The 4,132-nt window shown below is 40.6% G+C and overlaps 1 long non-coding RNA gene across 2 annotated transcripts in view; it reads right to left on the bottom strand.

Annotated features, from left to right (window-relative positions):
* Positions 1-4,014, bottom strand: part of LOC103589529 — a 5,714-nt gene extending 1,700 nt beyond the window's left edge. Inside the window, exons 1-3 of one of the 2 annotated variants that reach the window (XR_550396.1) lie at positions 3,885-4,014; positions 2,888-3,042; positions 734-834 (exon numbers count right to left, since the gene is read on the bottom strand). This is a non-coding gene — a long non-coding RNA (uncharacterized LOC103589529). The remainder of the gene's footprint in view (positions 1-733; positions 835-2,887; positions 3,043-3,884) is intronic. The other variant, XR_550395.1, reaches the window with a different exon arrangement.
* Positions 4,015-4,132: the final 118 nt, after the last annotated feature.

The following is a 4,132-nucleotide window of genomic DNA, read 5'->3' on the forward strand; positions in this document are numbered from 1 at the left end:
TGGGTGATTTTTGTTTCCATACACTACTTCCATGTAAACCATAACAAGGTAAGAGGGCCAGTCAATACTTTCACAATTTGGGATTATGAGCTATTTACAAAAGAAAAAGAGTAGGTTTTTAGAAGAAGAGGGGGAAAATTTCCACTGTAGATTAAAAACAGCCACAAATTCCTTCCCATTTTCTCATCAAGAGTGCCATCTAAGCTCACTCCCATATGGACTCTGGGCTTGGCCATCTGACTTGCTTAGACCAATGCCGCATTCACAAATGTGAAGGAAACAGAGGTTTCATAAGTGTTTTGCACCATATCTGGAGTCCTGCCCTGAAATTGTCATGCTATAACTTTAGCCTCATAGAGGCTAACAGGCCATGTGGAGAAGAACTAAGGCATCCCAGCCAAGAACCAGCACTAACGGTCACATGTGTGAGGTGGACCATTTTGGGTCATCCTGCCATTATCTGAATTCAGCACAGGAGTAAGCCCAAATGAGTTTAGGACAGACCTACAGAATTCCCAACCAACCCACAGAACTGTAAGAAAAAAAAAATTTTTTTAAACCAGTAAGTTTTCAGCTGGTTTTTTACACAGAAATAGATAACTGATAAAGTTTCCCTTTTCATTAATATTATCTATGCCATAACTTACCTATGTGGAAAACAGATATGTACATTAGTTTTTTTAAGTGAAATAATAATATATACTAAAGCATTTAACAGTAAGTTCCTAATTACCTTAGGCAATGCCTATACACTTATTGAGTTGATAAATATTGTCTTGAATTCTAGCAGAAATTTTTGAGGCAACACAAATTCATTGGCAAATGATATATTCCCTGAAAGGAAAAACAGAATCACCCTAAAAGATTAAGAGAGGGTAGAAATATCAAGACCTTGTTAGAAAAAAAGGCATATTTTCCATAGATTTCAAATTTGACATCAACCATAACAGACTTAAGAAAGATTATTCTCTCAGAGTTATGCTCAACCCACGTGAAAATTATAAACCAAGAAACAGAAATATAATTCTAGGTATCAATATAAATTTCATAACTGATATGCCTGGGAAAGGAATATCAATTCATTGAACTAAGAGATGGGGCAATTTTTCTAAAAACTGCTTTAACTTGTCAATACAAAGTGATTGGGCTCCTTATTGCTTGGTAGATTCTGAGTATTCAGTTTATTTTAATCTGCTTTGCATACAGATAAAAATTCACTATATTTAGAAAAAATTAATTAAGAAACTGACTTTCTTCTATGAAATTTATTAATTTTTAGCAGTCCACTGATTACGTAATGAAGAAAATAAACACAGAATGCAATCATATCTTAATCATAGCTAGCATCTAACCAATCACTGACTAGGAATGACGATGTGGATGTTCACACAGTGACACTGAAACCTCATTAAGAAAAATGTTTCTGATTTTGTAAAAATTTTGGTAGGATCATGGGAGTGTGTCATACATGGAAGTCATGGAGTCACAATGGAAAACCATCTTAACATTCACTGGATTTGAGGAAACCATGAGTGTCAACAGAAGCAAAAAGAGAAGTTAAGTATATATCATGCCTTCATGTTCATTGCCCAGCTTGAAAATTTCACAGCCGGGGTGAGATATGAAGACAACTGGGGCTTGGGCTATTTGAGAAGGAAGGTTGAATAACAAAAGGAAGCATGTGGCATTCTGTTCTGGGACTATCATATTCCTCACTCCTACCCTCTGGGAGAATATGTCACCATATTAGAAATGCTTTTAATTCCTGGTGAGGAAAGAGTGCTGTCTTTCTTTTATGTAATTATATATCAAAGCTCCTTTCCACCCAGGGAACCTAACTATTTTTGGTAACAGTTTCTAAGTTCCAAAAAACACACATTTATTGTATTTTAAAAGAGTAGGCTTAAAGAGCTTTATTATTTATTTCTTAACATTGCACCAGAATGCTTATTTAACCATGTTTGATATTGATTTTACAACTAAAGGAGATCGAACTAGAAAAAAGGCTGGGTTAGTCCTTTTAGAGCAACTGTTGTGGCAGAAGGGAAAATGGGGATGAAAGCAGAGAAATGACTCACACCGAAGTAGCTCAGGCTTCCCTGGGTTTATGCCCAGGCTTGCCCAGCTGTGACACTTGATGGCTTCCTTCCCAGGAACAGCTGGATTGGGGGAACCTGCTTCATATTCACTGGCTTCCAGAGAGACCTGAAGCCCGCCTTGCCATGGTTCTACCTAGCCCAATTCTCCCAGTTTCCTTTCTTTGTCTAATCACTCGTCAATTATTATTCCCCAACTCCAACTCTTCCCTCTCCCCTGAGATTAAATGCATCAGTATTTGGTGTTTTCTGGCAATATTCTAGTTGTAGTATTTAGTAATGTTCTGGTATTTGACAATGTTTTCTTAATATATTCCCTTTTCTGGTCTCTTGGAATACATGTATACAACTTCTCCCACTGCTAAAGTATTCATCATAAAGTATGTGACTAAAATTCATTTACAGATCTGTTATTATATAAGTTTGCTTCCCAGATGCACAACACCTTAAGAAATTAAATATAATAACTGAGCGAATTTTCTTTTTTTTCCTACTTCAGTCTCTTTGCCTGTCTCTGCTTGACCAGAAGTAACTCATATTTAAATTTCCCAAAAACCTCCTGTAAGGGATAAGAAAAATATGGCAATATATTGTTCTTTTCCACTTCTTCCTTTCTATCCTCCCCCCAAGATCTCCCATCCAAACAGTGTTAACTGCCAGACTAATCACTCTTAAAAACATTTCCATAACTTCTCATAGGGATTAGTGACCCGCAGCATCACTCAATTCACACTGTAGTTTACCTCATGAAGTCTAAACTCCCCTCCGGAATCCGACACTGAATCACTTACCTATTTCATTTCTGATTGTTCACCAAATGAACAACAATGACCACTCCTGGAGCCCTCTGGCATATGTTTCTCTCCTCTGGAATGCCCCGTGTCGCCTTTCCCCAAATCCTTTCCCTTCAAGGCCCAGGTCAAGTTCTGCCACCTCTGGGACTCCTCTGTAAAGAGAAATTACCAAGCTCAGTCAGAAGACGTTGCCTCCAGCCTACTATTTAACTATAACTAAAGTTCTCTAGACTAAGTAAATGAGTGTAACTTACAGGAAAACAGAAAACTGCTGCTGCTGCTGCTGCTGCATTATCTGAAGCATTATTTCGGTAAGAAAGTTTATTTAGCACAGGAAGGGGTGTGGGCATCACAATGGGATAAGAAGTACTTGTTCAACCATCTTAGTCCCCTCCTTGCAAATTACCCCCTCGCCGAACCACTATTAGGGGCATCCTATTCCTCAGTTTTATTGCAGCAGAATAAGGACTTCCAAATACTGGTACTTACTCAATTTGAGAGGAATAAAGAAAGGCCTAAGCTTATTTCTGAGATCTGAGTTTAACTCCTGTGACTGTCCTTTTAGCAAGAGCAAAAGCTATTTGACCTCTTTAAGCCGGGGACTGGTAGGAAACCTCGAGGGATTGTTGAAAGGATGCAAGTACTCAATAAATGGGAGCCATATATATGACTATGTATATTTATGTTCAGAATGTAGTCCTTGACTTATATCTGAATGGGCAAAAGAGTTGGGGACATGCTGGTTCTATCATGGAGCCCTGATTTGAACAGAATGTAACGAATCTATTGAAATTTGACGCAGAATCTCGTGCTCGTGTGTGGTGGCATATTTTTCTGCGAAAACGATTCACAGTTTGCATCAGTGTCTGAAATAAGTTTGTGAACCAGAATAGGCGGGGAACCAGCAGGGTAGTGGAGGCTTTTGATTTAGGGGGAGGAAATGGCGGTAACGCAAGGAAAGGCCTCGGGTCATCGGAGAGGAAGCAGAGATTACCAGCGCGGGCCCCGGCTTGCTCCCCTTCCTCCTGCACCTCAGACTGGGCGGCAGGCCCGGCCTTGTCTCCCTTCTTGCGCCCCTTGTGCCAGCCACGGCCTCCTCGTCGCCCTCAATTTACCTCCAAAAACCCGCCCCGGGGACGGAAGGTGGCGGGTCCTCAGCGGAGAGCGGGAGAGGGCGGAGCGCCGTTCTGGGGCGGGCCGGGGGCGGGGCGCGCGACGTGTCGCTGCGAGGGCGGGCCGAGG

Source organism: Galeopterus variegatus, unplaced genomic scaffold (genome assembly GCF_000696425.1).
Source record: "Galeopterus variegatus unplaced genomic scaffold, G_variegatus-3.0.2 Scaffold700, whole genome shotgun sequence".
In the NCBI taxonomy this organism is placed as follows: domain Eukaryota; kingdom Metazoa; phylum Chordata; class Mammalia; order Dermoptera; family Cynocephalidae; genus Galeopterus; species Galeopterus variegatus.